Source organism: Crocuta crocuta, unplaced genomic scaffold (assembly GCF_008692635.1).
Source record: "Crocuta crocuta isolate KB4526 unplaced genomic scaffold, BGI_CrCroc_1.0 scaffold271, whole genome shotgun sequence".
In the NCBI taxonomy this organism is placed as follows: Eukaryota; Metazoa; Chordata; class Mammalia; order Carnivora; family Hyaenidae; genus Crocuta; species Crocuta crocuta.
Window position 1 is genome coordinate 2,881,012 of NW_027527824.1, and position 13,647 is coordinate 2,894,658.

The 13,647-nt window shown below is 41.1% G+C and overlaps 1 pseudogene; it reads right to left on the reverse strand.

Moving 5' to 3' along the window:
• Positions 1-1,400: 1,400 nt before the first annotated feature.
• LOC144242992 (large ribosomal subunit protein eL30 pseudogene) lies at positions 1,401-1,745 on the reverse strand (annotated as a pseudogene).
• Positions 1,746-13,647: the final 11,902 nt, after the last annotated feature.

The window sequence follows — 13,647 nt, forward strand, 5'->3', positions numbered from 1 at the left end:
GAGCATGTTGGAACCCTGGGTCTAGTGGTACAGAGCACCACATGTAGGGGCTTGTCCAGGTCCAGTGGTTGTGATGTCCATCTTCTCTGTCCACGACAACAACTACATGATTCTAGACAAGGACTGCAGAGGGATTGCATGGCTACAAGGCCTGTTGGAGTCTGCAGCGGCGCCTTCAGGTCCAGTGGCCAGGGACCAGTGTAGGCAGCAGTGGTGCCCAGAGCTGGTGATGTGCAGATACTCAGTTGTGGGGAGCACCTACAAATGCCTTGTAGTGTCAGGGGTTGGATCAGACACAGTGGCGGTGGCCTTAGCCAGCAGCAAGGTACCATAGCCAACTGCAAATACACTAGCAGCCATAGGGGCTCCAGCTGTCCGCATGTGCTCCATAGCTGCGGAGTCCCCTGTGGGCACAGCAAAGCAGGATACAAGCCGGTGATGGGAGTTAGCCTGGGGACACGCACATGCATAGTTAGAGGGGCTGGCTGCAGGGGAGCCCGGCAGTGCAGGCCAGTGCCAGGAGACAGGGCTGGATCCAGGCCCATCAGCAGCTGCAAGGGCCCTGGCTGTTGGCGTTCACTCTAGTGACTGCGGGATCTCTCTGTGGGTAACAGCATGTGCTGGCAGAGGCTGGCAGGGGAAATCAGGCCAGCAGCATGTAGGTGCACAGGTGGAGGGGAGCCAGCGTGGTGAGGGTCATCCTCCAGCATCCAGGCTGGCGTCGTGTACTCTCACAGCCACAGAGGCCAGGGCTGGCTGCTGGCACGGATAGTAGTTCTGGAAGGGAATGGGATTGGGGACAGTAACGGGGGCATTCGGTAGCTGGTCTCCGTGATTGGGGAAACCTTTTGGGGAACCCTTAGTGGTGAACTCTGTAGGGGTCTGCAGTGGCTGTGTCAGTCACTGGTTTCTTCAGTGGCAAAAGCTGCTGCTGTCCTCTGCAAAGCAGGTCACTGGGAACCACAGTCACCTCTGCTGTGTGGCTACTCCAGGTAGCTCTGCTTTCTTGTTCCTAGCCACCTCTATATGTCTCAGCCTTTTCAGTCTCTGTGGCATGAGACCAAACTGGGTCCTTTGTGCAATGCCCCAAAAGACTAGGGGAGCTAGTCATAGTCCCTGCTCTCCCTTGGCCTGTGAGAGAACCCTTGATGCTGGGCCCCCAACTCTGTGTGGTTGTTCTCACGTTTTTTGTTCCATTGTGTTGCTTGCTGAAGTTTAAGCGGACCCTGAACTCTATGAGAGCCATTTTTGTTCGTGGACAGCTAATTGTTGATCTTTATGGGTGGATGGAGGGTGGGGTCTCCGACGCTGCCACAGTGGTAAGGACACTCAGCTTCATTTTTAAATTTTTTTTTAAGACAAGCTCAGGCTAGTTTTATTAAAGAAAAATTTTGTGTGATTTACTTTTCACCATTCTGTTCTGACATGTTTCTAATGCCATCAGAGTCACCCGGATCAATGAGAGCCAGTGTGCATATTCTGTAGTACTTCCCACATGCTGTGCCCAACTCAGTATTCTTGCCACTGTAGTGATGGACTCCAGTTTTGGCCAACATGGCGGAGGGGTCTATTTCAGATCTCAAGGCTGGGCGGTTGCAGGTGAGGATGACCAGTTTCGCTTTGCCATGTCTGACCGTTTTCAGAGTCTGCTTGTCCCCCAGCATGTACTTTCCACTTTTCATAACGAGTTGGAGCCTAGAATTGATCAACTCCAGTAACTTTTTCGTCTTCTTTGTGGCCACCATCTTCCTGCCTTAGGTGTGGAGTGGCCCCAATCTAGAACATGCAGAGGACAGGACAGGAAGCTTAGGATTGGAGCTCAGAATGGTAACTTGCTGGGCTCCCCATGCCGCCTAGCCTCAGCCCTGCAGAACCCATTCACCAAGCCGGCTTATTCCTAACAGTAACTTGGCTCCTCTTCTAAAAATAAGACATTTGTTGGGGAGCCTGGGTGACTCAGTTGGTTAAGTGTCTAACTTTAGCTCAGGTCATGATCTCATGGTTTGTGGGTTTGAGCCCTGCGTCAGGCTCTGTGCTGACAGCTTAGAACCTGGATCCAGCTTTAGACTCTGTCTCCCTTGCTCTCTGCCCCTCCCTCACTCATGCACTGTTTCTGTCTCAATAAGCATCAAAAAATAAGACATTTGTTTTCTAGCATGCTTTTAAAATCATCTTATTATAGAATTAATACAGACTAATTATAAAAAATGGAATGTATAGAAAAACAAAGGGAAGAAAATGAAGCTATCTGTAAGCTAAAATTTGGGAATAGCTACTGTTAAATGTGGTACATTTTTCTCTCAGTCTTTAAGTGCTCCTGTTAAAATATAAATTTTAGGTAGTTTATACAGATCTTGTTTCCCAATGAAACATAATGTGAATTTTTTAAAGTGGCAAAATATTCTTTATAAAGTCTATTAAACATTTTTTAATGTTTATTTTTGAGGCAGAGAGAGAGAGCACGAGTGAGCACAAGCAGGGGAGAGGTAGAGAGAGAGGGAGACACAGAATCCGAAGCAGGCTTAAACCCCTTAAATCCTGACGCTCTGCTTAAACCCACGAATTGTGAGATCATTGTCTGAGCCAAAGTCAGACGCTCAACTGACAGAGTCACCCAGGCACCCCCACAAACTCTATTTTAATGACTGCATGGGAATTTATGTATACAACCATTAAATACTTCTTACACATCTTATTATGTCAATTTCTAATTGCTCACAGGTTTAAGTACAAACTTGGCGTGGCTTCCAGGACTGTTCTTAAAAATTACCTTGCCTCACTGCCGGAGGCCCGCTCCAGCAGGTCCAGGGGTCCCTGAAGGATGGACGGTGTCGGCGAGAGAGTGAGAGAGAGCCCTGAGATTCTTTCTGATCACCAGGCAGGTGTCTCTGTCCTGTTGGTTTTGGGGTCTTTATTTAAAGGTCCAATGACAACACGAGATCAGAAAAAGGAATGTTTACAATGGAAAGCTCTTTGTGATAAAATATTTTGAAAAGTGTACAAGAACAAGTTTTTCAGAAATATTCTTGCAGAATTACTCAATCACAGTGAGGTTGAGTAAATCTTACAAAGGAAATAGCAGGATGTTCTTAGTGAAAGACAGGATGACATACATATTTGTTCTAAGTTAATAACGCTAAGGTTAGGACATAGGTTAAGTTGTATATAGATAGGCTTGGAGTCACAAGAGGACCAATGTTTTTGAGCTGGTTATTAAGTTGTTTGTGGAAACCGTTTTGACTTGATGCTGAATGTGTAAACACCATGGAGGCCCTAAATGTGTCAGCCCTTGTTTGTGGGTTATGTTTTAGCTACTCTCATCTATCCTCATCTCAGCCGCCAGTGTAAGGAAGGGTGTTTGCGGAAAGTAGGTCTTAGGGAAGGGACTGCCATCCATCACCAGTTAGAAAAGGTGTAAGCATGAACTTAAGTTCTGCCCTTATCTGTTCCTTAACTTAAATTAGGCTCTTTGTCTCGGGGCCAGGCCCAATTGTAACTCCTGTGCTCTTAGCCCCCTTTATTATCTAAGTCTGATCGGCAAGGCCCATACGAAGAGCCTTTTGACAATCATCCACAGTGCTTTCATCTAAAATCTCTTTTGAAAAGACAGGAATATGCTTTTCCTTATGAGGAATCTGTGTGGGGAATATTGGTCTGATTTGGAATATTGTGAGGCCTGGTCAAGACCAGCAGGCTTATTTCCAACATGAGCCAGTAGTAGCAGAAGGAGACACCAGTTTTTGTTTCTGATGGCAGGAGCTGTGCAAACACTGCCATCTCCTCGCTGTGACTGTCATCCAGTGAGGCTAGTGCAGCAACCAGCACCTCACCTCGTGCTTTTCTCCTTCACATTCTAGACTTCAGCTATATGTGGTTCCCATGCATTGTATTCTCTCTTATCTCCTGGGCTCTGCCACTGCTCATCATCCCGAGACATTTTTATTCTTTTTCCTCTCCATTCCCTCTCTCCACTTCTCCCACTCTTTTTTTCTAATTAACACCCACTAACCTTGATGAAGGGAGGGTGTGTAGATAGAAAAATAGAGGGAGGCCTAGGACGAAGTCCTTGATACCTCATTTATAAAAGCAGAACGCCAGGAGAAGGATGTTAAAAAAATGAGAACTGGCCCAAAACCAGGAGAATATGGCATCACAGAAAGCAAGGAAATGTCAAAATTTATAGACCAACAGAACAGAATCGAGTCCATAAATAGACCTATGCATATACTGCCGATTGATTTTGACAAAAGAAATAAGGTAACTGAGGGGGGAAAAACTCTTTTCAACAAAGAGGGGCTGGAATAACCAGATATCCATATAGAAAGGAAGAATCTTAACTTTGACCTCACACCACATATAAAAACTAAAATAAATCATGGACCAAAATGTAAGCATTAAACTACAAAACTTCTAGATGAAAACACAGAATATAATCTTTGAGATTCCGGAGTGGGCAAATAATTCTTAAGACACAAAAGCATGAATCATAAGAGAAAACATTTCATAAAATGAGCTTCATCAGAATTAAAATTTCTTGAACTCCATTACGAAAATGAAAAGACAAGCCATAAAGTGGGGGAAAAAACAGATACATATATGCAGCCCAGGATTTATTTGGAGTGTAGAGAACGCTTGCATCTCAATAAGACAAACAGCCCATAAAAAATAAGCAAAAGATTTGAACACTTTATTCAAAAGAGATGCAAATGGTTAATGAGCAAACAAGATATTCAGTGTCATTAGTCATCAGGGAAATGAAAACTATAGCCACAAGATACCACAAAACATCTATTCGACTAAAAAAAGACAAGCATTGGTGAGGTATGGAGTAACTGGAACTGTCATCATTGCTAGTAAGAATGTAAAATGGTACAGCCATTTTGGAAACAGGTTGACATTTCTTATACATTTAAACATACACTTGAATTTATGATCCAGCAGTTCCATTCTAAGTACTTATCTAAATGAAATGAAAACATATGCCCACACAAAGACTAATACATGAACATTCATAGCAGCTTTATTTGTAAAGGCCCCAGACCAGAAACATCCTAAATGTCTATCAACAGGTAGATGGATAAACAAATTGTAGCTTGTCTATACAATTTCCATACCACTCCCTAATAAAAAGGAATGAACCAATGATATATGCAATAACGGAAATCTCAAAAACTTGCCGAGCAAAATAAGTTAAAAAAAAAAGAATACATCATATATGATTCCATTAATATGAAACTCAGAAAAATCTAAACTATAATAACAGTGTGTCCTAGGGTCAGGATGATTGTGGGATTAGATTGGAAGGGGCAAAAGGGTACCTTTTAGGGTGATGGAAATGTTCTAAAATTTGATTGTGGTAGCGGTTGGCACAGAGATGTGTATCAAATTATACTCTTAATATGTGTACATTTTATTGGAAATTATACATCAGTAAACTTGATTTTTAAAAATTGTTTCAATTGCTATTGAGACTTTAGGTAAGTTAAAAACAGAGAAGGGATTTTGGAAATGGCAATATTAGAAGTCATGGGTGACTTCATTAAGAACACTTTCAATTAAGGAGGGATGAAGACCAAAACCTGATTGAGGTGGATTTATTTTGTTTAATATTTCTTTTTATTAAGCTTTTAATTTCAGTATCATTAACATAGTGTTGTATTAGTTTCAGGTGTACAATATAGTCATTCAACACTTCTGTGCATTTCTCGGTGCACCTCATGATAAATGTACTATGTAATCCCATCACCTAGTTCACCCATTTCCCCCACCCTCTGGTAACCATCAGTTTGTTCTCTATAGTTAAGTCTGTTTCTTGGTTTGTCTCTGTTTCCCCTTTGCTCATTTGTTTTGTTTCTTAAATTCCACATATGCATGAAATCATATGGTATTTGTCTTTCCTGACTTATTTCACTTAGCGTTATACTCTCCAGCTCAATGTTGTTGCAAATGGCAAAATTTCATTTTTTTATGGCTGAATAATACTCCATTGTATATATGTATCACACGTATATCCATTCTTCTTTATCCATTCATCTGTCAATGGACACTTGGGCTGCTGCCATAATTTAGCTATTCTAAATAATGCTGCAGTAAACAGAGGGGTGCACGTTTCCCTTTGAAGTAGTGTTTTTGTACTCTTTGGGTAAATATGCAGCAGTGCGATTACTAGATTGTAGGGTAGTTCCATTTTTAACTTTTTGAGGAAACTCCATGCTGTTTTCTAGAGAGGCTGTACCAGCTTGAATTCCAACCAACCATGCACAAGACTTCCTTTTTCCCACATCCTTACCAACACTTGTTTCTTGTGTTTATATTGCCATTCTGACAGATGTGAGTTAATATCTCATTGAACCTTTTTTTTTTAGGATGGTTTTTGAGAGAGAGGGAGTGCACACAAGTGGGGGAGGGGCAGAGGTGGGCACAGAGGATCCAAAACAGGCTGTGTGCTGACAGCAGCGAGCCCCATGTAGGGCTCAAATTCGTCAACCGCAAGACCATGACCTGAGCTGAAGTTGGACCAACTGACTAAGCCACCCAGGTGCCCTGATCTCATTGTACTTTTGATTTTAAATTCCCTGATGAATGATGTTGAGCATCTTTTCATATGTCTGTTGGCCATCTGTAGGTCATCTGTGGAGAAATGCCTGTTTGTTTTCTCACCCTTTTTAATTGGATTATTTGGTTTTTGGGGTGTTGTATAAATTCCCTATATATTTTGGATACTAAGCCTTTATCAGATGTGTCATTTGCAAATATCTTTTCCCTTTCAGTAGATTGCCTTTCAGTTTTGTTTCCTTTGCTGTGCAGAAGCTTTTTATTTTGCTGTATTACCAATAGTTTATTTCTGCTTTTATTTTTCTTGCCTCAGAGACATATCTAGAAAAATGTTGCTAATGGCAGAGAAATTACTGCTTATGTTCTTCTCCCGTATTTTTATAATTTCAGGTTTCACATTAATCCATTTTGAGTATATTTTTGGGTATGGTGTAAGAAAGTGGTCCAATTTCACTCCTTTGCATGTTGCTGTTCGGTTTTCCCAACATTATTTGCTGAAGAGACTTTTTTGCATTGCATGTTCTTGCCTCCTTTGTTGTAGATTAATTGACCATGTAACTGTGGGATTTTTTTCTGGGCTTTCTATTATGTTCTATTGATCTATGTGTCTGTTTTTGTGCCAGTACCATACTGTTTTGATTACTACAGCTTTGTAATATAATTTGAAGTCTGGGATTCTGATACCTCCAGTTTTAATTTTCCAAGGTTGCTTTGGCTATTCAAGGTTTTTGTGGTCCCATACAAATTTTAGGATTATTCCAGTTCTGTGAAAAATGGTGTTGGTATGTGATAAAACTTGCATTAAGCCCATAGATTACTTACGGTAGTATGGACATTTTAACATTTTTTCTCCCAACCATGAGCATGGAATAACTTTCCATTTGTTTCTGTTGTCTCAATTTCTTTAATCTTTATGGTTCTCAGAGTACAGGTCTTTCACGTCTTAAGTTTAGTCCTAAGTGTTTTATTGTTTTTGGAGCATTACAAATGGGATTGTTTTCTCTTTCTTTTTTTAACTTTTATTTATTTTTGAGAGAGAGACAGAGCATTAATGGAGGAGCAGAGAGAGGGAGACACAGAATCTGAAGCAGGCTCCAGGCTCTGAACTATCATCACAGAGCCCAAAGTGGGTCTTGAACCCACAAACTGTGAGATGACTTGAGCCAAAGTCCAATGCTTAACCGACTGAATCACCCAGGTGTCCCTGGGACTGTTTTCTTAATTTCACTTTCTGATGCTTCCTTATGAGTTATAGGAATGCAACAGATTTCTATACATTGAATTTGTATCTTGCAACTTTATTGAATTCACTTGTCAGTTCTAGTTTTTTGGTGGAGTCTTTACAGTTTTTTACGTACAGTATCATGTGAAAGTTTTACTTCTTATCAATTTGGATGCCTCTTATCTCTTTTTGTTGTCTCACTACAGTGGCTAGGACTTCCAGTATTATGTTGAATAAAAGTAGTGAGAGTGCACATCCCTGTCTTGTTCCTACCTAATCTTAGAGGAAAAGCTCTCAGTTTTTCCCCCTGGTTAGCTGTGAGTTTTTCATTTAAGGCCCTTGTTGTTGAGATATGTTCCCTCTAGACCAACTTTGTTGAGGGTTTTTACATGAATGGATGTTGTATTTTGTCCAATGCTTTTTCTATAACTACCAAAAGGATCATATGGTTTTTGTCCTTTCTCTTACTGCTGTGATGTGTGATGTTGTTGACTTGTGAATATTGAACCATCCTTGCATGCTGGAAATAAATCTCACTTGATTGTGGTGAGTGATTTTTTAAAGTGTATTGTCAGATTCAGCTTGCTAGTATTTTGTTGAGGGTTTTTGCATCTATGTTCATCAGAGATAATGGCCTTTAGTTGTCTGTGTGGCTGTGTGTATGGTGTCTTTATCTGGTTTTGGTTATCAGGGTATTACTGGTCTCATAGAATGTATTTGGAAGTGTTTTTTCCTCTTCTATTTTTTTGGAATAGTTTGAGAAGAGATTCAATTCTTCTTTAAATATTTGGTAGAATTCATCTATGAAGATACCTGCTCCTGGACTTTTGTTTGTTGGGAGTTTTTGATTACTGATTCACTTCATTGCTGGTAATTGGTCTGTTCAAATTTTCTATTTCTTCCTGTTTTGTTTTAGTAGGCTAGATGTTTCTAGGAATTTGTTTCTTCTAGGCTGTCTAATTTGTTGGCATGTAGTTTTTTATAATCTCGTACAATTGCTTGTATTTCTTTGTTGGTTGTTAGTCTCTCTCATTTGTGATTTTATTTGGGTCTTTTTTCTTTTGATGAGTCTGGTTAGAGGTTTATCCATTTTGTTGATCTTTTCAAAGAACCAGCCCCTGGTTTCATTGATCTGTTGTATTTTTGGTTTCTGTATCCTTTATTTCAGCTCTAATCTTCATTATTTCCTTCCTTCTACTGACTTTGGGTTTTATTCTTTTCCTGCCACCTTTTGGAGTAAGGTTAAGAGATTCTTCTTCTTGAAGTAGGCCTCTATTACAATAAAATCCTTGTAGAACACCTTTTCTGCATCCCAGAGATTTTGCAGTGTTGTGTTTTCATTTGTCTCCACTTTGATTTCTTGGTTGACCCATTCATTGTTTAGTAGCAAGTTATTTAACATACATGTATTTGTGCTCTTTCCAGCTTTTTTCTTGTGGTTGATTTCTAGTTTTATAACATTGTGATCAGAAAAGATGCATAGTATGACTTCAGTCTTTTTCTCAAATTTGTTGAGACTTATTTTGTGGTCTAACCTGTGATCTCTTCTGGAGAATGTGGGTTTTTTCTTTTTTTAATGTTCATTTTTGAATGAGTGAGCAAGTGTGTGCACCGGAGGGGCAAAGAGAGGAGAAGACAGAATCCTAAGCAGGCCCCAGACCCACAGTCATGAGGTCATGACCTGAACTGAAACCAAGACTAGGATGCTTAACTGACCCAGGCACCCCTAAATTTGTTTTAATGTTTATTTTTGAGAGGGAGAGAGAACGTGCATGCAAGTCTGAAGTGGGCTCTGTGCTAATAGCAGAAAGCCCAACGTGGGGCTTGACCTCACAAAACACAAGATCATGACCTGAGCCAAAGTGAGGTACTTAACCAACTGAGCCATCCAGGTGACCCCATCCCTTCCCTCTCAATCTGCCTGTGTCTTTAGGTCTGAAATTATAGACAGGTCTTGCTTTTTGTCCATTCCATCATCATACGTCCTGATGAGGACATTTAGTCCATTTACAGAAAAATGGGCATTTTAATAACATAATGTAGCTATTCTGGAAAGCAGACTTGCCTCATTCTCAGGATTTGTTGTTGTTGCTCTTTGGGGTTTTTCTGAATGAAATATGTAGTCTATAATCTCTTTGTGTGGCTGAAGTGTCTGCTTGATTAGCTTATTGGTGAGCTAATAATTGGACATAGATTTATTTATGCCTAGAACCATTAAGTCTTCCAGTCCTTGCAAAAGGGCTGTGTGTGTGTATTGGGCATGCCTTCACCATTCAGCCAGGCATTTATAACTTTTTCCTTTAGCCTTGAGGCTCTATTCAAGCAGAATGTAGCCAGAAGTGACAATTTAGGGCCTTCTCAGCAATTTCCTGAGCATGTACATGGCTCTGGCTGTGCACACAACCTTATGCATCTGCGTGGACTTCTAGAGTCCCAGGAATAAGTCAGAGCATTTCAGAGCTCCGTATAGATGTCTTACTTCTCAGTTTTTCTTTTACCCCAGAGCTTTTTGGTCATCCTATTTTTTGAACACCAGCTCCTTTCTGCTACTTCCAGTGGTTGCCAGGCCACTTGGTTTTCATGGCCACCATAGATGTGGGATGGGAATAGGGCAAGTTACAGTGTCACGAGGCTCATTGTTCTTGCCAAGATTCAGCCAGATTTTGTCTTGAAAAAGTTTCCCAATTGCTTAAATCTTTGATTAGTTTCCAGAGCTCTAGTTGACTGACAGTTTTTGCCAGTGTCTTCATAGCTTTTATAGAGAGTTTTTAGAGGTCCTTACTGTATCATTTTCACTGATATTACCCATATCTTCTTAAACTTAGAACTCTTAAAACACTTGACAATATTATTTTCAGCTTAAAAATCTATTTATAAAGAACATTGATATAGATCTTCCAATAGGCAAATATTTTATTGTGAAATAAAATGTTGGGGAACAAAGGGAATGATGAATTTAATTTATATCCTAATCCTATAAGTGCTCTGACTAGGAGGTGTGTGTAAATATCAGCTTGGAATGAAGTTTCTGTATTAAAGTAGATTAAATAGCCATATTCCTTATGATTAAGAGAAAATTGGGAATGTTATTAGAAATTAAGGTGGCCTCTGGCTATGTTAAACATTGTCTATTTTTAAGAGCCTAAGCTTTGGGACATTTGATCTTAAAAAGGTGTACTGGGTCATACTATCATCTGGCTGGTAGACAATTAAAATAAATGCAGAACTGCAATGTCTACCCTCTAAAGTAATGATCAGCTCTGAGACTTTGGCTGCCAGGACATGTTTGATATGATTCTCTCATGTGAGAAACACTCTCAAGGGCACGATCATATTTTCCAAACAGCTCCCAAATTTGGAAGTCATGCACTGTGATAACTTGTAATCATCAGAACAGTTTAACTGCCCATCTGTAGTGGTGGCTCTTTGTGATGTATTGCAGAGATGAACTTAAGCTGTGGGGCAGGATGGTTCTCAGCATTCTGGCTATAATGCCATTCTGCTACATCCCAGTATTCATAGCTGTGTATATATTTCTAATTTCAGCACTTTGGGCTCAGAAGGTTCTAGAAGAGGACATCTACTCAAAAACTCATTCTCACCTAGAAGACAATCTGGGAAATATTTGGTAAGTTTTCTCTTAAATCTAGTCTTGTCGTTGAGTCTAAAATTCGTTTCTGTCTTTTTGTATTTACTATTCAGAGAACTAAGACAAGTTTCTGGTGAAGCATGACCCCTTGGATAAGCAGATGTGGAAAGGGGAATTCTTGTTTTCCACACTTGAGAAGCAAGAACATAAATAGAAGTTCCTGTCAATGGTTTTCATTTCTCTTCCTTTTAAAGCATAATTAGAATGGCTCATCTATCATGTAGGTTACAGTGTTTGCTAGTAAACAAGTTATTCATACATTCCCTCTGAAATAATAAGAGTGATGAAAATGCATGAGACTTTTCTGGAATGAATCATTCAAGCATCATTTTTGATGATGGGAACTGAATTAGAAAAGTGAATACTTGCCCAAGTTACATTTCAGTGTAAAATGAAAGGACAGATTTCCCCAGTGGGGGGATGATGTCCTACTATTATCATCCAGGGATGAGAATCACTGCTGCAAATGAGGGATCCCCAAATTCACTGCGGGTGAGCAGTAAACATTAAACTTGCATTTATATTAATATTTTTAGCTAGCAAGTTAGACTTCACTAATAATGAAAATTAGGTAGAAGTGACACCCTTACTTGATTTGTAAGCCAAACACTTACCTGTGATATGGTGAACCTGAGTGTTTAGAGGAAAGAGAATTATGTATGCCACAGGATAGCCAAGACATTCTGATAGAAACTGTCAGGGAACAAGAAGTCCTGTCCCGTTGGAGGTCCTAGGTGGACTAAAAATCAAATTGACCAGAGAAAACTCTAATTTAATAGTATACCTTCCCAGACCTGGAAATTCCAGAGACAGGCAAAATGAGGTATACAGGTCATTCTGAACTAAAGAGAAAAGGATAGGAGTCTGGGATTTCAGAGGAGAAGATTGCACTTCATAAGAGCAGTTCAGTTAATTAGATGTTTGCCCTGCCGTATCAATGGCCCACTCAGACAAAATTCATCTCTGCTAATCACTCTTGTTCTGGGAAGACTGCCCATTTAGACTCATGTAGTTAAGGGAGGAGCAAAGATTTCTCCTGAGCCCGCAGGGTCTTATTTGGCCTAAAAGGTTAGTCTGAGCTGAATGCAAAGTGGTTCATCTTGGGACAGCCTGCCCTGGACCTGTTACCTCCTCTGAAACTTCCCTGCTCGCAGACGCACCTAGGTCAAAGCCACATCAGTGTACCTAGTCCAGAAAATCATAAAGAGGCCACACTGAAAATGGTAGGAAGGGTGGAGATGCAGGCAGGAACCAAACTCATCTGTGAACCTAACAACAAATGGAAGGGATACCACAAGCATGGAGCAGACCCCACACCAGGCACCCCGGCCACAGGGGTACCTGCACTGGGAAGGCAAGTCCTCATTTGGTTTTAAAAACCAGAGGGACTTAACTTCGTCAATGTTTAACAGTAAGTGGGGCTTAGCATCATGAACTTTAAAGAAAAATAGGCTCGACTCGGAGAGCTGGAGAGCAATAGGAAATGGAGTCTCCACGCTTAAGGAGACAGCATAATAACCCTTCCCAGGTACAGGATAGAAGCAGCAGTTTGAAAAGAGCCTGAGGTATATGGGAAGGATCTTTGGGAGACATCAAGAACAAAAGAGCTAACAGGGTCTTTCTCTCTTCTGCCCCCAGGCACGGACCTGTAGGAACCAGTGAGGAACACTCAGCACCCAGCTTGCTAACAACTTGCCTTGCACCTAAGTTCTGCTGTAGACTGCCCCACTCCACAGGAGTTCCTCCAAAGCAAATCCACAGGGTCTCATTGCACAGGCAGCCTCAATAGGGGCCAGTACCACTCCAAAGTGACTCTTGCCCTGGGAAGAGAAGATAACCACACACAGCAGTTCAAGGACAGGCAGCAGGCATCCAATCTGACTGACTGCCCCACTAACCAACAGAAACTTCACAGGGGGCAGCACAAAGAGAACCCAGCTAGTTCAGGGTCACTGCAATCACTGCAACCCCAACAGAAGACTGGGATAGACATCTGCTCTGATTGCCGACCCTGCCCACCCCTGAAAGCCTCGTGGGGACAACATAGGGAGAGCCCTGTAGTTCGGTGTAACCACAGTTTCATTAAATGGGCTGAAGGCAAGGATCCAGTTTAACCCAACTCAGGCTCAACGTGGCCCAGACTGGCTCTTTAACAGCACAGAGACCAAACCCTGATGACCTCTGCAGCCAACATGCAACACATGCAGGAGACACCTCAGAA